We start from the raw sequence: 25,758 nt of genomic DNA, 5'->3' as shown, positions 1-25,758 counted from the left end.
TAAAGTAACGCCAAGTAATTTAGTCCCCTCAACTTGTTCAACAGCCACACCATTCATTACCAGATTCAGCTGAGGTCTAGAACTTAAGGAATGAGTTGTACCAAATACAATGCTCTTATTTGTAGATGTTTAGGTCCAGTTTATTACTGGCCACCCAGTCCAAAACAGACTGCAACACTTTGTTAAGGGTTTTAGTGACTTCCTTAGCTGTGGTTGCTGATGCGTATATGGTTGAATCATCAGCATACATAGACACACATGCTTTGTTTAATGCCAGTGGCAGGTCTTTGGTAAAATAGAAAAGAGTAGAGGGCCTAGAGTGCTGCCCTGCAGTACACCACACTTTACATGTTTGACATTAGAGAAGCTTCCATTAAAGAAAACCCTTTGAGTTCTTTTAGATAGCTCTGAAGGTTGAAAAGCCATAACACATAGATTTTCTCAACAACAGGTTATGGTCAATAATATCTAAGGCTGCACTGAAATCTAACAGTACAGCTCCCACAATCTTATTATCAATTTCTTTCAACCAATCATCAGTCATTTGTGTCAGTGCAGTACATGTTGAGTGCCCTTCTCTATAAGCATGCTGAAAGTCTGTTGTTATTTTGTTTACAGAGAAATAGCATTGTATTTGGTCAAACACATTTTTTTCCAACAGTTTGCTAAGAGCTGGCAGCAAGCATATAGGTCTGCTGTTAGAACCAGTAAAGGCCGCTTTACCACTCTTGGATAGAGGAATTACTTTGGCTTCTCTCCAGGCCTGAGGACAAATTCTTTCCTCTTGGTTCAGATTAAAAATATGACAGATAGGAGTGGCTATAGAGTCAGCTACCATCCTCAGTAGCTTTCCATCTAAGTTCTCAATGCCAGGAGGTTTGTCGTTATTGATCGATAACAATACCTTTTCCACCTCTCCCACAATAACTTTACAAAATTCAAACTTGCAATGCTTTTCTTTCATTTTTTTATTTTATTTTTATGCATGAATACAATTGCTCACTGTTCGTTGTTGGCATTTCCTACCTAAGTTTGCCCACTTTGCCAATGAAATAATCATTAAAATAATTGGCAACATGAAATGGTTTCGTGATGAATAAGCCATCTGATTCGATGAAAGATGGAGTTGAATTTGTCTTTCTGCCCATAATTTCATTTAAAGTAATCCATTGAACATTTTTTTCCATCATTCTTTGTATGATTGATCTTGGCTTCATAATACAGTTTATTCTTCTTCTTGTTGAGTTTAGTCACATAATCTCTCAATTTGCAGTAAGTAAGCCAGTCAGATGTGTAGCCAGACTTATTAGCCACTCCTTTTGCCCCATCTCTTTCAACCTTACAGTTTTTACATTTCTCATCAATCCATGGAGCCTTGACAGTTCTAACAGTCAGTTTCTTATCAGGTGCATGTTTATCAATAATTGGAAGAAGCAATTTCATAAATTCATCAAGTGCAGGGGCTGGATGCTCCTCGTTAATCACATCAGACCAACAAATATTTTATAACATCATCCACATAAGAGTCACAGCAAAATATGATCTCTTATATACTATTTTAGACCCAGCTGTTGGAACTTTTTCTTTCCTGGATATAGCCACTATATTGTGATCACTGCATCCAATGGGTACGGATACATCTTTAGAACAAGGTTCTACAGTACTGGTAAAAATGTGATTGATACATGTGGATGATCTTGTTCCTGTAGTGTTTGTACACACCCTGGTAGGTTGATTAATAACCTGAACCAGATTACAGGTACTGATTACAGTAAAAAGTTTCCTCTTGAGCAGACAGCTTGATGAAAACCAGTCAATATTCAGGTCCCCAAGAAAGTAGACTTCTCTGTTTACATCACATACACTATCAAGCATTTCACACATATTATTTAGATACTACATTGTTAGCACTTGGTGGCCTATTGCAACACCCCAAAAGAAAAGGCTTTAGAAGTGCAAAGTGAACCTGCAACCACAAAACCTCAATAACACTTGACATAAGATCATCTCTAAGCATTACAGAGATATGGCTCTGAATATATACAGCAACACCTCCCCCATAAGCATTTCTGTCTCTTCTACAGATGTTATATCCTTGTATTGCTACTGCTGTTTCAGTAAATTATCCAAGTGAGTCTCAGAAATGGCTAATATGTTATCTGATGTTAGCAAGTTATTGATTTCATTAACCTTATTTCTAAGGCTACATATATTAATATGGACTATTTTCAGCCCTTTCCTGGGTAGCTTATCAGAGATAAACATAATATTGAAAAGAGTAAACAAAGCAAGAGAAAAATATATAATATGACATTTGTAATGTCTTTCTTGTTTTGAAACTTCTGTATGTGTAATGTTTACTGTTAATTTGTATTGTTTATTTCACTTTTGTGTATTATCTACCTCACTTGCTTTGGCAATGTTAACACATGTTTCCCATGCCAATAAAGCCCCTTGAATTGAAATTGAATTGAATTGAATTGAATTGAAAAAAATATACATTCAGCAGTCCATCAATTGATGTGTTTGTGCTGCTGGGTTGAAGCTACAAACCCATAGGCTTGGCTCTCTCATCCCTTCCATGCTTCTGGGAGGGTGGGTGAACAACGAGCCTGTCATAGCGGATGTAAGCAAGTCCCCACAAGCTCTGGCAGCTTTCATGGCTGGGATAATTTCTTTCCTCTTCTGGCGCACAGCTTCATTGATAGTCCTCGTTGAGGAAGATATAAATTCATCTCAAGTTCTTGGCTCTTTCCAGAACAGCTACCTTGTCCTTGAACCTCAGGAACTTGACCACTATTGGCCTGGGCCTATCACCTGAGCCAGTGGTAGGTTTTCCAGTCCTGCCATCCGGGATTATTGTTTAGTTTATTGGCTTTACATATAAACGTCTTGAGCCAGTATATGAGGTCATAGAGCAGGAGTTTTAAATGACAGAGAAGAAGAAGAGTGAAAAGAAAAAATTTACATGAATGGAATCTTCGTTTATCGTCAATCTCTTATGCTTCAAAAGGACGGCCCTTGAACTAAGGCCCAGTGACCTCATATTTTCATGGATGGTGGAGTGGGATGGGCATCCCATTGATTTTTATAGCTGACGTTGCTAACTTAGTATGTATGGTATGTATCATGGTATGTATCATGCAGATAGTTGTCCACAGAGAGTCAGAGACTATGCTGACTGCAGAGTCATGCTTTGAGTCTATTCTCTATTTGATTGGATATATTTATATTTATTTAACTTCTATTTAACTAGGCAAGTCAGTTAAGAACAAATTCGTATTTACAATGACGGCCTACCAAACGACAAAAGGCCTCCTGCGGGGACGGGGGCTGGGATTAAATACAGAAGTGATTGCAACAGGAAAAGTAGAACGAAAGAGTGTGCAGTGGGTCAGATTCAAAACCATGTGCGCAACGGTACATGTATTCTGAAGGCAGTGACCTAGACCGCTAGACTACCCCCACCCCTCCCTCCCTCTGGATGTGCTCTACACAATAGAGATACGTCTGGAAACACTACCAGGCAGGGATGAATTAGTCAGGAGAAGATGCAGCAGAGATGTCTTTGCTTTGTGCTCGCTGAGGTGTTGCAGATTGAGACGGTTCAGTTGGAACTTTGCCCCAACTCTGACTTTGCGACAAATTTGACACGTTGTTTCTAAATAACATGAATTAATCTTACTTCAGGGTGCTCTTGTTTCAACTGGCAGTTGCTGGTGCATAAATGCATTTCAGAATCATAATTTAGTTGTCATGAATTGTACCTATTGTATTGACTAGCGTCCTATACAGGGGGGTGTGCTTGTTTAAGGAGCTACCTCCCGCTACAGAAACAGGACATAGGATCCTGCCCTATGGGCCATTCTGGTTTGTACAAGGCTTACTGTATTACTGTATATATCATACACCCTAACACCTGCGTAACTCTTCTCCACACACCGTGTCCTGTGGCGTGGGAATTTGCCGATGTTCAGGATCTCCTTGACCGACATCACATCACCGGGAATGATGGGATAGAACTCGGAGTAGGAAGCCTCTTCATCACTGGTGCATCACAGGGACGTAGAACAAACAACACATTAGATTCATTGGGTATTTTAATCAAAGTAGAAATCAGATCATTCAATAAATGATCAATTAATCATGAGGAGGGGAAAAAAATAGGTTGTTTGGTCTGACAAGAGTTGTGGGACAGGGTTCATGTATCTGAAGCTAGATGGTGTCATTTCGACGAGGGTGTCAGACATCTAAATCTTAGCCCCAAGTCAATTGTAGTTACAACTGTGCTGCTATTCTGAATCTGACCGCCAGGGGAGGCCACACAACCAGAGGGAGTTCCGCTCATAGGTTGCCTTTAAAGAACAAACTAAATGTCAAGAACATTGTTTTATTCAACAATATTTCTTACTGGGGACATGGCTTTGGCTTTTAAAATTGAAATTTCAAATGAAATGCGGAAACATTGCTTACATTTGCCTTTATTATTTCCTATTCCCGTGACACTCAGAAATGGTCAAAGTACTCTGGAGTCTGATTACTCACCAATAGAACAAGCTGTTGAGAATAACAGCTGAATAGAAACAAGGGCAATATTAACAGCTGAGAAGGAGCTGAAGTTCAGCCTGACAATAGAGACTGATAACCTCTGTGAATAACGATGTCAATGTCGCTGGCCAAACTAAGACCACCTGACTGGCTCTGCAGCCTAGAGCGGCTTTTATTTGGATCAGCAGCTAGATACAGGAGAAAGGTAAGGAGGGAATTAACAGGCAGCATTGTATTCACTAGTCAGCAGTCACTATTGAATGGTTTCTAAAATAATTTGTGATATCACCTCCAGATACATTGTGTAAGTCTGTTCAATGTAAGATTTACTTTTAAGTAACACGTACAAGGCTTTTCTCCATATCAATTTTAAGGGAACTCAGCAGTGCTAAACCTGGGAACCTCCATACCAATGTAAAAAAAATGGTAGGATAAGAGCAACAAATCAGTTGTGAGATGAATTACATTCTAACGAGATTATACTATATTAGTTTTTTGCAAATACACCCCATTTTTTTACGCTGCTGCTACTCGCTGTTTATTATCTATGCATAGTCACTTTACCCCTACCTACACTCCATATTACCTCAATTACCTCGACTAACCTGTACCCCCGCACATTGACTCAGTACCGGTACCCCCTGTATATAGCCTCGTTATTGTTATTTTATTGTGTTACTTTCTTTTTACTTTCGTTTATTTAGTAAATATTTTCTTAACTCTTATTTTTCTTAAAACTGCATTGTTGGTTAAGGGCTTGTAAGTAAGCGTTTCACAGTTAGGTTTACACCTGTTGTGTAGACCTTACAATTTGATTTGATTTAGTTAGCATCAGTATGGCGGCTGTAGCAATTGTGCATAAATCATCTCTGTGGCCTTTTCAGGTATGACAAATGAGCGCCGTGTTGAATCTTTAAACATCCCTGCGAGTTCATCCTGATTTTATGGATCATGAATAAAAATTCACACAAAACACCCACCCGGCCAGTAACTACAGCTGACGTGAGATAGGTTGAGATAGGTGCTCCCATGTGGGGTCCTAACCGAGCTGAAATCTAGTCAGGCAATGCTGTGGCTGACCTGTTTTCTCTCAACTGAGAGTAATGTTACATTCACCTGCTGCCTTCTTTTCTGCTAGTTCTGTTCAGCTTTGTTCCTCTTTTTTAGTGGTGCATAAAGCCATGTTGTTTTGTTGTGGGGAGGTTGTAGAGCCAGGAGGAACGAACAGCCAATGCTTTGACCCCAGGGTCGTATTCATTTGGCAATTAACAAAAGGAAACAAAATGAAACAGGAAGGGACTACCAGAACTTGTCCAATAGGAAATGCTTGTTTTTTTTGTTTTACGTTTCAAAACACTTTGTTACGGTGTGGACTAATGAATACAACCCAGCTCTTAACAATTGCAACAGAGTCACTAATCATAAGGATTATTTGTGGACCTCTGGCTTTGAATCCAGTGCATGTTGTATAGACGTGCTCAATTAAGATGCAGCATATTCAATTGCCGTTGCACGATCACATACCATCAATTTCGGTGTTACAATTCTTTTTTTTAAATACAAATGCTATCATGGACTTTCGGGGGATGCACCAGTAGCCATGGCTCCATGCCTGTTTGTTACAGAATCACACAGTAGTTGTTCTAATTCAAAAGTGTTGTTTCTGTCTCTTGTGCCTCTCTGCTATCTAGAGCTAGGGCAATGTCATTCACACACACATGCAAGCACACACACAAAATGACCCATAAGTAAGAGTTTCACTGTTAGTCTACACCTGTTGTCTACGAAGCATGTGACAAATACATTTTGATTTGATTTGACACTGCAGTGGCACAACAGTGGGCTAAGGAGTAGCAGTTTCACATGGGCACACAAAGGCCCTTACTACCCAGCAGATGCCAATAAGGGTTTAGTGGGGATCACAGCCAGCCACCATTATTGTCTTTATTCAAATCTGCCTTCATATGTAGCAGGGCCTGATTTCTACTGTTCCTGTTTCATCTAGAGTTATTAAATTAGACTAACCTGCAGGTCTGCAATCTGGATGGACGAACAAAAGGAATGAGACCAAATTTGTCCTCGGGGTACTAGTGGAAATAAGCTATTATTCCATGGATGCCGTAGGCTGGTTGGATAGCTCATTTTTACCCTATTACAGGGGGGTGTGAGACCAGGTGCAGAGGGTGTATTTGTCTAGGTACAGCCAACAAGATGTTGTTAAATGTCTCCGAGGCGTGAAGAAAAAACAGTGAACGCCATTGGGTAGATCTCTGAGACAGGACTGCTAATGAAGCCATACTGTAGGATCTTCATTTGATTACTCTTTTGTTACTGAGAATTTTCCTGCACAGCAGACATATAGTGTACTTGAGGTTTAAAAAGGCTTCTAAAGTTAATAATGTCTACCAAAAAAAATCTGACTTAATTTGACCAAACAAGAAATGTATCAACCCCTACAAAAAATGTCTATTAATTATAATTCACATAATAATTCACGTTTCCTGTTGCTACAGGATTGTTTTCCTGCTGTAGCAAACTGGTTTAAATTAAGATCCTACATCTTTTTACTGGTATATTTTACATAATAGGATGTCCGTCATAGGATGCCACCTTTCCAACAAATCCGTTCGTCAACTTTTTCTGCTCTACTGTAGCTCACCCAGTCAACTGTAAGTGCTGTTATTGTGAAGTGGAAAAGTCTAGGAGCAACAACGTCTCAGTCGCGAAGTGGGAGGCCACACAAGCTCACAGAATGGGACCACCGAGAATTGAAGCACGTAGCGTGTACAATCATCTGTCCTCGGTTACAACACTCACTACCGAGTTCCAAACTGCCTATGGAAGCAACGCCAGCACAATAACTGTTCATCGGGAGCTTCATGAAATGGGTTTCCATGGCCGAGCAGCCGCACACAAGCCTAAGATCACCATGCACAATGCCAAGCGTCGGCTGGAGTGGTGTAAAGCTCGCCGCCATTGAACTCTGGCAGTCTGACGGACTAATTTTGGTTTGGCGGATGCCTTGAAAACGCTACCATAGTGCTAACTGTAAAGTTTGGTGAATGAGGAATAATGGTCTGGGGCTGTTTTCATGGTTGGGGCTAGGCCCCTTAGTTCCAGTGAAGGAAAATCTTAACGCTAAAGCATACAAGGACATTCTAGACAATTCTGTGCTTCCAACTTTATGGAAACAGTTTGGAGAAGGCCCTTTCCTGTTTCAGCATGACAATGCCCCTGTGCACAAAGCAAGGTCCATACAGAAATTGTTTGTCAGAGCCCTGACCTCAACTCCATCAAACACCTTTGGGATGAATTGGAACGCCGACTGCGAGCCAGGTCTAATCGCCCAACATCAGTGTCGACCTCACTAATTATCTTGTGGCTGAATGGAAGCAAGTCCCCACAGCAATATTCCAACATCTAGTGGAAAGCCTTCCCAGAAGAGTGGAGCCTGTTATAGCAGCAAAGGGGGGACCAACTCCATATTAATGCCCGTGATTTTGGAATGAGATGTTGGACGAGGTGTCCACATATTTTTGGTCATGTAGTGTATCTCATAGGATGCCCATGTATCTTGTTCTATATTGGAAAAAGATGCCTGAATATTGATCTCTTTGAAAGCATATCATCTAAGTTTTGTTAGTCTGTTCTCTCCCCCCTTCGTGTTGTTTTTCAGCAACATTTTTGGAGTAATGATATCAATATCGAAACCACACACTCCAGCACACTTTTTTTTCTGAAGGAGCAGGCCTCTATTTACTGTGTGTGCTTAGTGGACCGGAGCCAGAGTGATATTGTCCAGCCTTAGGCTCCATGCTACATTATTCAAGGACACCCTATCACTCTCTCTCTGCACGCTGCGGAAACAGTCCAGGAACCAAACAAAAGAAAAAGCAGAAGATGCTCTCTCTGAGCTCTGTGAAATGGGGAACTGTCCCAGCAAATAAACTATATCCCAGCAAATAACACGGGAAGTCACAGCAATTTTCATTGTCATCACACGTAGGCTTTCTTTCTGAAAGCAGTGCCTCAAGCAATATGGCTACATATAGAGTATGTCACTTCCTGTTGAATCTGCAGACGTGTTGCTGTGCGTTTTGTTGCTGTGCGTTTTGCTGCCAACTTTACTTTGCTAGCTGACAACTTTACGTTTTTTTGTTTTGTTTTTGTTTTTAATTACCGTTTATATTTTTAGTTTTTTTTCCATCGCAACTTTTTTCCCTCATTCAACTTTTTCACTCCGGACGCTTTATCTGGACATGGTTCGTCAACACCTTCAACAGCCGAAGCTAAGTAGTAACATAAACATGATGTCTTCTAATTGCAGTCGCTGTACTCATAATATACAGGAGAACGATCGCCTTACGGCGAGAATAGCTGTGCTACAAGCCCAGCTTCAGACGCAATCGTTAGGCAAGGGTAATTTCAGTGTAGGAAAGGAAGAAACAGCGTCTGTGCCACCAGTAAGTACAGATAGTAGTATAAATCCCCCCGCACAGTCCCCGCAGCCGGACAACTTTCTCATGGCTTCTGGAGGGAAACGCTGTAGGAATGCTCAACCGGTGTCGCTTATTCAGCCGACAGAAACTTTCAACCGGTTCTCCCCATTATGTAGCGAGTCGGAGTCTGAGTCTGAGTCTTCTCTTGTCTCTACTCCTCCCGTTACGGGGTCTGAGACGCCGAAGGCTCCCACCATTAGCTCTGACAAATTGAAAACCCTAGTCATTGGCGATTCCATTACCCGCAGTATTAGACTTAAAGCGAATCACCCAGCGATCATACACTGTTTACCAGGGGGCAGGGCTACCGACGTTAAGGCTAATCTAAAGATGGTGCTGGCTAAAGCTAAATCTGGCGAGTGTAGAGAGTATAGAGATATTGTTATCCACGTCGGCACCAACGATGTTAGGATGAAACAGTCAGAGGTCACCAAGTGCAACATAGCTTCAGCGTGTAAATCAGCTAGAAAGATGTGTCGGCATCGAGTAATTGTCTCTGGCCCCCTCCCAGTTAGGGGGAGTGACGAGCTCTACAGCAGAGTCTCAGCACTCAATCGCTGGTTGAAAACTGTTTTCTGCCCCTCCCAAAAGATAGAATTTGTAGATAATTGGCCCTCTTTCTGGGACTCACCCACAAACAGGACCAAGCCTGACCTGCTGAGGAGTGACGGACTCCATCCTAGCTGGAGGGGTGCTCTCATCTTATCTACCAACATAGACAGGGCTCTAACTCCTCTAGCCCCACAATGAAATAGGGTGCAGGCCAGGCAGCAGGCTGTTAGCCAACCTGCCAGCTTAGTGGAGTCTGCCAATAGCACAGTCAGTGTAGTCAGCTCAGCCATACCCATTGAGACTGTGTCTGTGCCTCGACCTAGGTTGGGCAAAACTAAACATGGCGGTGTTCGCCTTAGCAATCTTATTAGGATAAAGACCTCCTCCATTCCTGCCATCATTGAAAGAGATCGTGATACCTCACATCTCAAAATAGGGTTACTTAATGTTAGATCCCTCACTTCAAAGGCAGTCATAGTCAATGAACTAATCACTGATCATAATCTTGATGTGATTGGCCTGACTGAAACATGGCTTAAGCCTGATGAATTTACTGTGTTAAATGAGGCCTCACCTCCTGGTTACACTAGTGACCATATCCCCCGTGCATCCCGCAAAGGCGGAGGTGTTGCTAACATTTACGATAGCAAATTTCAATTTACAAAAAAAAAAATGGCGTTTTCGTCTTTTGAGCTTCTAGTCATGAAATCTATGCAGCCTACTCAATCACTTTTTATAGCTACTGTTTACAGGCCTCCTGGGCCATATACAGCGTTCCTCTCTGAGTTTCCTGAATTCCTATCAGACCTTGTAGTCATAGCAGATCATATTCTAATTTTTGGTGATTTTAATATTCACATGGAGAAGTCCACAGACCCACTCCAAAAGTCTTTCGGAGCCATTATCGACTCAGTGGGTTTTGTCCAACATGTCTCTGGACCTACTCACTGCCACAGTCATACTCTGGACCTAGTTTTGTCCCATGGAATAAATGTTGTAGATCTTAATGTTTTTCCACATAATCCTGGACTATCGGACCACCATTTTATTACGTTTGCAATCGCAACAAATAATCTGCTCAGACCCCAACCAAGGAGCATCAAAAGTCGTGCTATAAATTCTCAGACAACACAAAAATTCCTTGATGCCCTTCCAGACTCCTTCTGCCTACCCAAGGACGTCAGAGGACAAAAATCAGTTAACCACCTAACTGAGGAACTCAATTTAACCTTGCGCAATACCCTAGATGCAGTTGCACCCCTAAAAACGAAAAACATTTGTCATAAGAAATTAGCTCCCTGGTATACAGAAAATACCCGAGCTTTGAAGCAAGCTTCCAGGAAATTGGAACGGAAATGGCGCCACACCAAACTGGAAGTCTTCCGACTAGCTTGGAAAGACAGTACCGTGCAGTACCGAAGAGCCCTCACTGCTGCTCGCTCATCCTACTTTTCCAACTTAATCGAGGAAAATAAGAACAATCCAAAATTTCTTTTTGATACTGTTGCGAAACTAACTAAAAAGCAGCATTCCCCAAGAGAGGATGGCTTTCACTTCAGCAGTAATAAATTCATGAACTTCTTTGAGGAAAAGATCATGACCATTAGAAAGCAAATTACGGACTCCTCTTTGAATCTGCGTATTCCTCCAGGGCTTAGCTGTCCTGGATCTGCACAGCTCTGCGAGGGCCTGGGATCGGGAGAGACACTTAAGTGTTTTAGTACTATATCTCTTGACACAATGATGAAAATAATCATGGCCTCTAAACCTTCAAGCTGCATACTGGATCCTATTCCTACTAAACTGCTGAAGGAGCTGCTTCCTGTGCTTGGCCCTCCTATGTTGAACATAATAAACAGCTCTCTATCCACCGGATGTGTACCAAACTCACTAAAAGTGGCAGTGATAAAGCCTCTCTTGAAAAAGCCAAACCTTGACCCGGAAAATATAAAAAACTATCGGCCTATATCGAATCTTCCATTCCTCTCAAAGATTTTAGAAAAAGCTGTTGCGCAGCAACTCACTGCCTTTCTGAAGACAAATAATGTATACGAAATGCTTCAGTCTGGTTTTAGACCCCATCATAGCACTGAGACTGCACTTGTGAAGGTGGTAAATGACCTTTTAATGGCGTCAGACCGAGGCTCTGCATCTGTCCTCGTGCTACTAGACCTTAGTGCTGCCTTTGACACCATCGATCACCACATTCTTTTGGAGAGACTGGAAACCCAAATTGGTCTACACGGACAAGTTCTGGCCTGGTTTAGATCTTACCTGTCGGAAAGATATCAGTTTGTCTCTGTGAATGGTCTGTCCTCTGACAAATCAACTGTACATTTCGGTGTTCCTCAAGGTTCCGTTTTAGGACCACTATTGTTTTCACTATATATTTTACCTCTTGGGGATGTTATTCGAAAACATAATGTTAACTTTCACTGCTATGCGGATGACACACAGCTGTACATTTCAATGAAACATGGTGAAGCCCCAAAATTGCCCTCGCTAGAAGCCTGTGTTTCAGACATAAGGAAGTGGATGGCTGAAAACTTTCTACTTTTAAACTCGGACAAAACAGAGATGCTTGTTCTAGGTCCCAAGAAACAAAGAGATCTTCTGTTAAATCTGACAATTCATCTTGATGGTTGTAAAGTCGTCTCAAATAAAACTGTGAAGGACCTCGGCGTTACTCTTGACCCTGATCTCTCTTTTGACGAACATATCAAGACTGTTTCAAGGACAGCTTTTTTCCATCTACGTAACATTGCTAAAATCAGAAATTTTCTGTCCAAAAATGATGCAGAAAAATTAATCCATGCATTTGTTACTTCTAGGTTAGACTACTGCAATGCTCTACTTTCCGGCTACCCGGATAAAGCACTAAATAAACTTCAGTTAGTGCTAAATACGGCTGCTAGAATCCTGACTAGAACCAAGAAATTTGATCATATTACTCCAGTGCTAGCTTCCCTACACTGGCTTCCTGTTAAGGCAAGGGCTGATTTCAAGGTTTTACTGTTAACCTATAAAGCGTTACATGGGCTTGCTCCTACCTATCTTTCCGAGTTGGTCCTGCCGTACATACCAATACGTACGCTACGGTCACAAGACGCAGGCCTCCTAATTGTCCCTAGAATTTCTAAGCAAACAGCGGGAGGCAGGGCTTTCTCCTATAGATCTCCATTTTTATGGAACAGTCTGCCTACCCATGTGAGAGACGCAGACTCGGTCTCAACCTTTAAGTCTTTACTGAAGACTTATCTCTTCAGTAGGTCATATGATTAGGTGTGGCCTGGCCCAGGAGTGTGAAGGTGAACGGAAAGGCTCTGGAGCAACGAACCGCCCTTGCTGTCTCTGCCAGGCCGGTTCCCCTCTCTCCACTGGGATTCTCTGCCTCTAACCCTGTTACAGGGGCTGAGTCACTGGCTTGCTGGTGCTCTTTCATGCCGTCCCTAGGAGGGGTGCGTCACTTGAGTGGGTTGAGTTACTGACGTGATCTTCCTGTCTGGGTTGGCGCCCCCCCTTGGTTTGTGCTGTGGTGGAGACCTTTGTGGGCTATACTCGGCCTTGTCTCAGGATTGTAAGTTGGTGGTTGAGGATTACCCTCTAGTGGTGCGGGGGCTGTGCTTTGGCAAAGTGGGTGGGGTTATATCCTTCCTATTTGGCCCTGTCCGGGGGTTTCTTCGGATGGGGCCACAGTGTCTCCTGACCGCTCCTGTCTCAGCCTCCAGTATTTATGCTGCAGTAGTTTGTGTCGGGGGGCTAGGGTCAGTTGGTTACCTGGAGTACTTCTCCTGTCTTATCCAGTGTCCTGTGTGAATTTTAAGTATGCTCTCTCTAATTCTCTCGTTCTCTCTTTCTCTCTGAGAACCTGAGCCCTAGGACCATACGTCAGGACTACCGGGCATGATGACACCTTGCTGTCCCCAGTCCGCCTGGCCTTGCTGCTATTCCAGTTTCAACTGTTCTGCCTGTGGTTACGGAACCCCTACCTGTCCCAGACCTGCTGTTTTCAACTCTTAATGATCGGCTATGAAAAGCCAACTGAGATTTATTCCTGATTATTATTTGACCATGCTTGTCATTTATGAACATTTTGAAAATCTTGGCTCTCTCTAATTTTCTCCTTCTCTCTTTCTTTCTCTCGGAGGACCTGAGCCCTAGGACCATACGTCGGGACTACCGGCCGTGGTGACTCCTTGCTGTCCCCAGTCCGCCTGGCCTTGCTGCTATTCCAGTTTCAACTGTTCTGCCTGCGGTTATGGAACCCCTACCTGTCCCAGACCTGCTGTTTTCAACTCTTAATGATCGGCTATGAAAAGCCAACTGAGATTTATTCCTGATTATTATTTGACCATGCTTGTCATTTATGGAAATTTTGAAAATCTTGGCTCTCTCTAATTTTCTCCTTCTCTCTTTCTTTCTCTCGGAGGACCTGGGCCCTAGGACCATGCGTCGGGACTGCCGCCCGTGGTGACTCCTTGCTGTCCCCAGTCCGCCTGGCCTTGCTGCTATTCCAGTTTCAGCTGTTCTGCCTGCGGTTATGGAACCGCTACCTGTCCCAGACCTGTTGTTTTTCAACTCTTGATGATCGGCTATGAAAAGCCAACTGAAAATTATTCATGATTATTATTTGACCATGCTTGTCACTTATGAACATTTTTGAACATCTTGGCATAGTTCTGTTATAATCTCCACCCGGCACAGCCAGAAGAGGACTGGCCACCCCTCATAGCCTGGTTCCTCTCTAGGTTTCTTCCTAGGTTTTGGCCTTTCTAGGGAGTTTTTCCTAGCCACCGTGCTTCTACACCTGCATTACTAGCTGTTTGGGGTTTTAGGCTGGGTGTCTGTACAGCACTTCGAGATATTAGCTGATGTACGAAGGGCTATATAAAATAAAATTGATTGAAAATTGATTGATTGATATATTAGCTGGCTGTATTCACTTGGGGGAAATAAATTCGGACTTTCAGAAATGTTTTGTAGTGTGGGGCAATTCAAAACCCCAAATATAGACCAAGAAGCTCATATAAGACCTGATACAAGCATTTACTCTCAAAAATTCTCCTGGATGCAGCTGTAGTTGCTCTTGTTAAAGTGTAATGGACCCTTGTGGATAAAAGTTGAGCAAAAGTTAGCACCTCTCCTATTACTTTAATAAGATGCCTTCCAACTTTATTGTCTCGACTTGCCTCCCAAACACCAAGTGCTCTCCTTGCTGTTTATAGGTGTATAAGAGGGCACTTTGTTTATTGATAGTCTAAGTGGACAGCTGATGCTTTAGTTAGGTTGTCTCTGTGAGTATGTGTAAGTGTGTTTTGTCTATGGGGTAAATCCATTTGAATTGATTTGAACAAAACATACCATACATATTTGCCCATTGTAGAAGTGCTCAGAAAGTTACTTTTTGGAGATAAAGGTGCTCAAAGTTGACCTATTTTGCATGCATGAGACATCCATGTCTTCATCACTGGAAGAAAAGAAAAAAAGGTTGAGATTGATTATTATTTAAAAGTGGATAAACAGTGTTCTCAAACTATTTTATATTTTCTTTAAAACGTTTGTTTAAAATAAAAATGCAGTCTTTTTTTTACCTTAAATGTCAATTATCAAAAAGTGTGTGAACTCGCATATGTTGTAGCTTATTATTATTTTATTTTTTTCATAATCTGAGGTTTTTGTGTTGTGCCCACCATCGGTTGAGACAACATGCCCTTGAATACAGGCTGGGTGTCATGTTTAGGCTGATCAATGTACTAAAATGGGAATAAAATGGACATTTCAACTTACAAATGGTACCACGAAGATAGAGGTCCACACAACAGAGAATGTTGACTTGAATGGGAACGTCTGTTGTTTTAAATTATACTGTCAATCCTCCATAAGAAACCTATTGAAATCATAGTAATATAGATAATAGAATAGAAATGACCATTTTAGTTGATATTTAATGGTGGGTGGATGAATGGATAGGTCCATTATATGAATTATATTTCAATGGTTGAAATCGCCCACCCTACATTCAGGAGCATGTGGTGTCTGTTGTTGGTCTTATATGTTAGTTTAGACTTCTGTTGTTTTATTCATGTCGCCTCCTTTATTATTTTCGGTATCTTGTATAGTTCCATAACACTAGCTATCTTTGAAAGTTTATAGCCCTTTTACTAAACCTATTTTTATTTTAATGGTTGCTCTCAATGCAAAGAGCTTTGTGATTGTAATGTATTATTATTATTATTACTATTATTATGTTGTGTCTCAACCGGTGGCGGGCACAACACAAAACCCCCAGATGATGTAAAGTAGGGTCTACGCTACAACATATGTGAATATGAGTTTAAAGTTGCACTACGCAAAAAAGCGCTGACATTTCCTGGTTGCTACAATTCTGAGAGTTTGCCAAATTTCTGTTTATATGACAAAACAAGCAAAACAAGCATAGTGTAGTATAGTGTAGAGAAACATTGTACCATTTAAATTGCTGTGAAATATAATTTCCATAAGCAAAAATATTGTATTTTCAACTGTTTGAAGCTGGTTTCCAAAACCAAAAATAAAAGCCTCAAAAACAAAACTTAATAATGGGAAGCATAGAAATAGCATAGAAATAGTGCACATAGAACATATCTACTGTTTCTTAGACTTGCTTTCAATGAGAATAACAGATCTATTTGGTCGGGTCACTCAAAAACGTACATATTGGAGCTTTAAGCATTTTTAGATAATTGATGTTAAAGGTAAAAAAAAAAAATGTTTTATTCAAATGATACAATAGTTTGACAACCCTGTTTGTAAGTTTTAAAATTATATAAAACTCAACCGTTTATCTTTTCCAGTGATGAAGACAGATGTTGCATGGTGTGGTATGGTATGCAAAACTTTGAGCACCTCTCGCTTTCTCCTTAATGTTTTGGCATTCAGGTCCAAAACATGGACCACTTCTTCCATGTATGAAAGTTTTGTTTAAATCAGAAGGGATGCTGTCAAAAAGTGATTGAAATCAAATGGATTTACACCATGAGGAGTGTGTGTGTGTGTGTGTGTGTGTGTGTGTGTGTGTGTGTGTGTGTGTGTGTGTGTGTGTGTGTGTGTGTGTGTGTGTGTGTGTGTGTGTGTGTGTGTGTGTGTGTGTGTGTGTGTGTGTGTGTGTGTGTGTGTGTGAGAGAGAGAGAGAGAGAGAGAGAGAGAGAGAGAGAGAGAGAGAGAGAGAGAGAGAGAGAGAGAGAGAGAGAGAGAGAGAGAGAGAGAGAGAGAGAGAGAGAGAGAGAGAGAGAGAGAGAGAGAGAGAGAGAGTGAGAGTGTGTGAGTGAGTGAGTGAGTGAGTGAGTGAGTGAGTGAGTGAGTGAGTGAGTGAGTGAGTGAGTGAGTGAGTGAGTGAGTGAGTGAGAGAGAGAGAGAGAGCTATATTGTTGTTCAGTGTTTGGGTTGTCTGTGTAACAGGTTTGGTTATGTTTCCTTTTGACACTGCAGAAATATGTATTCAATGTTTATGTATTCCTATTGGTTGGCGTTACACCATAAATTGTTATACCATTAGTTACGCTTGCAGATAGGTAGGTCAGGTCACATTCTGAAAGGGTTCATTCTATTTACGTATTTATAATGTGTATGAGTTCACTGTGTACATGTCCTGATGTGTATATACTGTGTATGTGTACGGTATCTGTTAGATTTTGAGGGTTTTTATGTGTTATTGCTATAAGAATGCGTTAGCTAGCATGCTCTAATTGTAATGGGCACATTAGCTCCCTGCTAATTCACAGTTATTTCCATGTTAACAGACAAATCACAAATCCACAGCCTGCAAATCTAATGTGCTTCCTTGTGTTTATCGTCTGGTACTTACATTTATTGTATTTTGTAATTTTTTTTGTCATTGTTATAATGTTTGAATACAAAATACCCAGTCTGATATTGACATGCAAGCGTGAAATCAATAATCTACAGCCATCAACATACTGTTGTCCTGCATATCTAATGTGCTTCCTTGTGTCTATCATCAGAATAAACACCAGTCAACTTGGTTATTCCTTTCTTTAATTAAAAACACAACACGATAGAGTTACGAAGTACGATCACATCAAATCAATTTTTATTTGTCACATGCACCAAATACAACAGGCGCAGTAGACCTTACAATGAAATGCTTTCTTACAAGCCCTTAAAACCTCTACAGGATCGGTGGGTCACCTATATTCATTTCACATTTCCCCTAACTTCAAAGTGTTTCCTTTCAAATGGTATCAAGAATATGCATATCCTTGCTTCAAGTCCTGAGCTACAGATTTGGGTATGTCATTTTAGACGAAAATTGGGGGGAAAAGGGGCGGATCCTTAAGAAGTTTTAACCAACAATGTAGTTTTAAGAAAAATAAGTGCTAATAAAGTATTTACTAAAATAAAAATAATAAAATAAAATAAAAAATTAAATGCAAAAATAACAAAAAATGACAATAAACAATAAAATAACAGTAGCTGGCAGGGGGTACGTACATAGTCAATGGGCGGGGCCACAGGTTAGTCAAGATAATTGAGGTAATATGTACATGTAGGTAGTGGTAAAGTGACTATTCATAGATAATAAACAGAGAGTAGCAGCAGCGTAAAAATGGGGGTGGGGGGGGGCAATGCAAATAGCCTGGGTAGCCATTTGATGAGCTTTTCAGAAGTCTTATGGCTTGGGGGTAGAAGCTGTTAAGAAGCCTTTTGGACCTAGATTTGGCCCTCCGGTACCGCTTGCCGTGCGGTAGCAGAGAGCACAGTCTATGACTAGGGTGGCTGGAGTCTTTGACAATTTTTCGGGCCTTCCTCTGACACCGCCAGGTATAGAGGTCCTGGATGGCAGTAAACGTGGCCCCAGTGATGTACTGAGCATCGTATTACCCTCTGTAGTGCCTTGCGGTCATGGCCCAAGCAGTTGCCGAATCAGGTGGTGATGCAACAGGTCAGGATGCTCTCGATGGTGCAGCTGTATAACTTTTTGAGGATCTGAGGACCAATGCGAAATCTTTTCAGTCTCCTGAGGGGGAATAGGTTTGGTCGTGCCCTCTTCACGACTGTCTTGGTGTGTTTGGACCATGATAGTTTGTTGGTGATGTGGACACCAAGGAACTCGAAGCTCTCAACCTACTCCACTACAGTCCCGTACATGAGAATTTGGGCGTGCTCAGTCCTCCTTTTCCTGTAGTCCATGATCATCTCCTGTGTCTTGATCACATTGAGGGAGAGGTTGTTATCCTGGCACAACACTGCCAGGTCTGTGACCTCCTCCCTATAGGCTGCCTCATCGTTGTCAGTGATCAGACCTACCACTGTTGTGTCATCAGCAAACTTAATGATGGTGTTGAAGTTGTGCTTGGCCATGCAGTCATGGGTGGACAGGGAGTACAGGAGGGGACTGAGCACCCACCCCTGAGGGGCACACGTGTTGAGGATCAGCGGGGCAGATGTGTTGTTACCTACCCTTACCACCTGGGGGCGGCCCGTTAGGAAGTTCAGATCCAGTTGCAGAGGGAGGTGTTTAGTCCCAGGGTCCTTAGCTTTGTGATGAGCTTTGAGGGCACTATGGTGTTGAACGCTGAGCTATAGTCAATGAATAGCATTCTCATATAGGTGTTCCTTTTGTCCAGGTGGGAAAGGGCAGTATGGAGTGCAATAGAGATTACGTCATCTGTGGATTTTTTGGGGCGGTATGCAAATTGGAGTGGGTCTAGGGTTTCTGGGATAATGTTGTTGATGTGAGCCATAACCAGCCTTTCAAAGCACTTCATGGCTACAGACATGAGTGCTACGGGTCGGTAGGCAGGTTACCTTGGTGTTCTTGGGCACAGGGACTATGGTGGTCTGCTTGAAACATGTTGGTATTACAGACTCGGTCAGGGACAGGTTGAAAATGTCAGTGAAGACACTTGCAAGTTGGTCAGCACATGCTCGGAGTACACGTCTTGGTAATCTGTCTGGCCCTGCGGCGTTGTGAATGTTGACCTGTTTAAAGGTCATACTCACATCGGCTACAGAGAGCGTGATCACACAGTCGTCCAGAACAGCTGGAGCTCTCATGCAGGCTTCAGTGTTGCTTGCCTCGAAGCGGGCATAGAAGTAATTTAGCTCGTCTGGTAGGCTCGTGTTAATTGGCAGCTCGCGGCTGTGCTTCCATTTGTAGTCCATAGTAGTTTGCAATCCCTGCCACATCCGACCTGCGTCGGCGCCGATGTAGTACGAGTCAAGCTTAGTCCTGTATTAATGCTTTGCATGTTTTATGGTTCCTCGGAGGGCATAGCGGGATATCTTATAAGCGTCCGGGTTAGAGTCCCGCTTCTTTAAAGCGGCAGCTCTACCCTTTAGCTCAATGCAGATGTTGCCTGTAATCCATGGCTTCTGCTTGGGGTATGTACGTATGGTCACTGTGGGGACGACATCATCGATGCACTTATTGATGAAGTCAGTGACTGATGTGGTGTACTCCTCAATGCAATCGGAAGAATCCCGGAACATATTCCAGTCTATGCTAGCATAACAGTTCTGTAGGTTAGCATCTGCGTTATCTGACCACTTCCGTATTGAGCGAGTTACTGGTACTTCCTGCTTTAGTTTTTGCTTGTAAGCATGAATCAGGAGGATAGAGTTATGGTCAGCTTTGCCAAATGGAGGGCGAGGGAGAGCTTTGTACGCGTCTCTGTGTGTGGAATAAAGGTGGTCTAGAGTTTTTTTTCGGTTCCGGTTGCACATGTAACATGCTGGTAGAAATGAGGTAAAACTGATTTAAGTTTCCCTGCATTAAAGTCCCCCGCCACTAGAAGCGCGACACCTCTGGATGAGCATTTTCTTGTTTGCTTATGGCCTTATGCAGCTCGTTGTCTTAGTGCCAGCATCGATTTGTGGTGGTAAATAGTGTGGTCTACAGCTTATCATGAGATACTCTACCTCAGACGAGCAAAACCTCAAGACTTCCTTAATATTCGATTTTGTGCACCAACTGCTGTTTACAAATAGACACAGACTGCCACCCCTTGTTTTACCGGAGGCAGCTGTTCTATCTTGACGATGCATGGAAAACCCAGCCAGCTGCATGTTATCCATGTCGTCGTTCAGCCACGACTCTGTGAAACATAAGATATTACAGTTTTTAATGTCCCGTTGGTAGAGACTCATCCAGTTTATTATCCAATGATTGCACATTGGCTAATAGGACTGATGGTAGAGGCGGATTACCCACTCGCCGTCGGATCCTTACAAGGCACCCCGACATCTCGGTCTCTTCTTCATGCGAATGACCAGGATTTGGGTCTTGTCCGGTGTCTGAAGAAAATCCTTCCTGTTCGACTCGTTAGAGAAAAAATCCTCCTCCAGTATGAGGTGAGTAATGGCTGTCTTGATATCCAGAAGCTCTTTTCGATGATAAGAGACGGTGGCAGAAACAGTATGTACAAAATAAGCTTCTAATAACGTGAAAAAACACACACAATAGCACAACTGGTTCAGAGCCCGTAAAACGACAGCCATCTCCTCCGGCGCCATACACATAATGGTATGGTGTATGGTACATGTATGGTATCTGTGTGTTTGTGTATGTGTGTGTGTCTATATGTGAGTCATCTGTCTGTACATGTGTGTGCAGTATTTGTGTGCGGAGTGTGTGGGCAGTCGTTGAGTCAATGTTGGTTGGTGTGTGTTTATATGAGCATGGGTGAGCTCTGTGGTGAATCAGGGCCGTTCTGGGGATTGAAGGCTGACTTTGGCAGGGAGAGACAGACAAGGTTGACTGCTCATCCGGAGGTATCTCAATAAAAGCAGCAACGTGTCTCTCTTCCTGGAGAGGGTCTCAATGACGTGTGTATGTGAATGTGTAAGTCTGCATACAGTGTATGAGTGTAATGCAAAATCTATAGGCAACTTCATCCACATTGACTTGTGTGTACCACGTGTTTATGCACGTAAGTGTAGCTCTAATACTGCCTTCAAGCAAACACACACACACACTCCGGACACACACTGCGTCACTGCGCGTCTCAATGAGCTCAGAATAACTGCCACCCGCTCCATGTCCTTGTTTAAAGGCTCTAATGTCATCCCCCAACCCACAACAAACCAGGGTTCCATTATATACAGGGCACTTTTCATCTGTCTAGCTATGCACATATCCGGTAACAGACAGTAATAATTGGATGGTCAACATTGACTGTACTTTACTCCCATGCAAGCAGTTTTCAATGAAGTGGATGAATAAATGACAGGATATAGTGTGCTAAGGAAACTGGGTCTTTAGAATTGTATTTGCATCCACTGGATGAACATGATCAAAACATAATACTCGGACAGGTCAACATCTACTTTTCTCCAATGCAGGACCGGTTTCCATGAAGTAAGTGTATGATACACTACATTGCCAGAAGTATATGGACACATGCTTATCGTACATCTCATTCCAAGATCAGGGAGTTGGTCCCCCTTTGCTGCTATAACAGCCTCCACTTGTCTGGGAAGGCTTGTATGCTGTAGCGTAATTTTTTTTCTTCACAGTCCCGGACCATTATTCCTCCTCCAGCAAACTTTACAGTTGGCACTATGCATTCGGGCAGGTAGTGTTCTCCAAACCCAGATTCGTCAGTCGGACTACCAGATGATGAAGCATGATTCATTACTCCAGAGAACGCGTTTCCACTGCTTCAGAGTCCAATGGGGGAGAGCTTTACACCATTCCAGCCAACGCTTGGCAAAGTGCTAGGCGATCTTAGGCTTGTGCGTGGCTGCTTGGCCATGGAAAACTGAGGACAGATGATTTTTACACATTACGCACTTCAGCACTCAGCGGTCCCGTTCTGTGAGCTTGTGTGGTCTACCACATCACGACAGAGCCGTTGTTGCTCCTAGACATTTCCACTTCACAAAAACAGCACTTACAGTTGACCGGGTCAGCTCTAGCAGTGCAGAAATTTGACGAACTGACTTGTTGGAAAGGTGGCATCCTATGATGGTGCCATGTTGAAAGTCACTAAGCTCTTCAGTAAGGCCAATCTACTGCCAATGTTTGTCTATGGAGATTGCATGGCTGTGTGCTCGATTTTATACACCTGTCAGCAACGGGTGTGGCTGAAATAGTCAATCCACTCATTTGAAGGGGTCTCAACATACTTTTGTATATATACTGTATATACAGAACACCATATTCAACTAGATCTCTTCCGGAAATTCTTTACTATATCAATTTTTTTATAAAAAGCATTGGATGAACATGATCTATGTTATAATGAGGAAGCAGGGGGTGTGTGCCAGGGTGCCTTTACCTGGAGGTGAAGGTTTTCTTCTTGATCTGCGAGGCCAGCGCCATGCTGTGGGACATCTGGTGGGACTGCTCTTCCTGGACCCGTGTCATCAGCGTCTTGGTTGCCATGGTGAACCCCTGACCAACACCTGTGGAGGAAGGAGGAAGGAGAGATGAGGGAAGGATGAAGGGAGGAGGATAGATCATCTAACATTGCACAGTATGACCACTCTGTGGGTTGACATGATGTAGAATCGCAAAGGAATGCTACAGAGATCTCTTTTCACTTCTATTGTGAGGAATATGTACATTTATGACCCTTGTAATTATGCTCATGGCGGATCTCAAATAGCCAGGTGTCAATAGAAATGTAGTATCATATTAGCACAACAACAACACAATCCAATGTGTTGTTTGTGTTTGAAGTAAAGACAGGTGCAGTTGGCATGGAGAAAGGTGTGCTTCAGGCCTCTGTTAAATGAACTGGCCCTTTGTGGGCCATTGAGCGAGTTATAATTCATTAGTTCAGGTCTGCCACCATGCCGCTGCCTGCCACCCTGGCAGTCATTAATCACTCTCTGCTCTGGGGAGGCTGACAAGGCAGCTCACCCAACCAACAGAACCAGGCCAGAGCCTGATTGATAACTTCCTTCACCTACTCCCACAAGCAACTGTCAACCGTGTTCGCATTATAAACACCCTAATTTGTTTTTCCTTCTGGTCTGTTCGATTTACATTGGACGACCTGGGCTAACGTTAGCGAGTGGCTAGTGTCTAACGCTTTAATGTTTTGAATTACATTGCAGTGAGCCTGCTGGTCTGATGTTAGCAAATGGCTAATGGCTAACACTTCAACAGGATAGCAGCCCCACTGGTTTCCCTTCACGGCTCATTGTTGTGCAAAACGAAAGGGTTGTTTGTACGCAGGTGGTACAAAGGTACATCTCCAGCGTATTAAAATGTATCTGTCTTAGCTGGTGCATGCCTAGATACTCGGACCCCTGTGGAGAGAGTGGAGAGCAATGTTCTTTCTGCTCACAGTGCAGTTTCCCCTATGTCTTGAAGTAGACAGTACAGTCCAACTCTCTGATGAGAAAAGACAATAAAGTAAGATGGGAATGAATGATCTGTTATTTGGTAGATCACGGATTGTCTGAACAACACGTGAGCTTTACCTAATTGTCCTGAGAGAGTAATTTCAACTCGTATCTATGAAGGCTGCCAAAAGTAGAGACTCTTTTGACGCGCAACCAGCTTGAGGAACCAGCAAAGAAAGACTTATCTCATGCAGACAAAAGGAAATATCCGAGACTATGCAAAGCTCCGCAGTATAGTAACATGCATTATTTGCATATGGAGGCCAGATGAGGCTACTCCATGGAGGAAGAGGATGACGTTCTACCACATGAATTTGAGGAAAAATTTAGAAATAATACAAACACTGAAACATAGTCAAACATTTTTGTAAATACATATGCCATCCCATTGGCCAGTGGTGGAAAAAGTACCCAATTGTCATACCTGAATAAAAGTAAAGATACCTTAATAGAAAATGACTCAAGTAAAAGTGAAAGTGAGTAAAAGTCTAAAAGTATTTGGTTTTAAATATACTTAAATATCAAAGTAAATGTAATTGCTAAAATATACTAATGCATGAAAAGTAAAAGTATAGATAGGTTCAAATCCCTTATAATAAACAAACCAGATGACACCAATTTCTTGTTTTGTTTCAAATTTATAGATAGCCAGGGGCACACTCCAACACTCAGACATCATTTACAAACGAAGCATGTGTGTTTAGTGAGTCCGCCAGATCAGAGACAGTAGGGATGACCAGGGATGTTCTCTTGGTAAGTGCGTGAATTAGACAATTTTCCTGTCCTGCTAAGCATTGAAAATGTAACGAGTACTTTTGGGTGTCAGGGAAATTGTATGGAGTAAAAAGTACATTATTTTCTTCAGGAATATAGTGAAGTAAAGGTTAAAGTTGTCTAAAATATTAATAGTAAAGTAAAGTACAGATACCCCCAAAAAATACTTAAGTAGTACTTCAAAGTATTTTTTACTTAAGAACTTTACACCACTGCCATTGGCTTAATTAAAAGTCCATCATTCTCCCTTACTTATTAAGCCACCAGACGCTAATTGTCATTGGGTTACTTTCCCGGTATTGGTTTTCACTATATATTCATGTGACGTTTATGTTTATGACCCTTGTAATGTATCCTTAACACATCCTTGTGGATGAGACTACGTTGGAAAGAAAACAGGAAGTGATGACATCATGACATCACAGTGAATTAAAAAGCCATTTACGTTTGTCTTTGAAGAAAGGGTTATACTCCACAGGCGCTCAAGATGAGCATGAAGGACACACTTCTCTCTCTCTCTCTCTCTCTCTCTCTCTCTCTCTCTCTCTCTCTCTCTCTCTCTCTCTCTCTCTCTCTCTCTCTCTCTCTCTCTCTCTCTCTCTCTCTCTCTCTCTCTCTCTCTCTCTCTCTCTCTCTCTCTCTCTCTCTCTCTCTCTCTCTCTCTCTCTCTCTCTCTCTCTCTGTCCCCTGTCACCTTTCACTATCTGTCTCTCAATTGCTGTCTCACGTTCTCTTAATCTCCCTGTCTCACCTCTCTTTACAGTACCTCTCTCTATTCTTTCTCTCCCGTGCTCCTCACTCTGCCTCTCCCTGTATGAGCAGTGAAGGTGAACCTGGCCCTGGACACAAAGTGTCCTTCATGAAGAGAATGTGGCCAAACACAGTGCACTCAAGGTGGTAAATATAGACTACTGACACGTCCCCTCCGGTGCCCCCACCACCAACCCCCACCCACACAGGTCAATGCCATCCAGCCAGATAGACTTACAGTCAGCACTGCAGACCTGCGGCCAAGGATGCCACAGTAGCA

General features: G+C 42.4%; 1 pseudogene; it reads right to left on the bottom strand.

Moving 5' to 3' along the window:
- The window catches only part of LOC139572607 (myomesin-3-like), an 81,036-nt pseudogene extending 58,048 nt beyond the window's left edge, over positions 1-22,988 (bottom strand).
- Positions 22,989-25,758: the final 2,770 nt, after the last annotated feature.

This window comes from Salvelinus alpinus, chromosome 4 (genome assembly GCF_045679555.1).
Source record: "Salvelinus alpinus chromosome 4, SLU_Salpinus.1, whole genome shotgun sequence".
Lineage (NCBI taxonomy): Eukaryota > Metazoa > Chordata > Actinopteri > Salmoniformes > Salmonidae > Salvelinus > Salvelinus alpinus.
The sequence above is the reverse complement of the archived record's forward strand: the minus strand, read 5'-3'. Positions and strand labels throughout refer to the sequence as shown.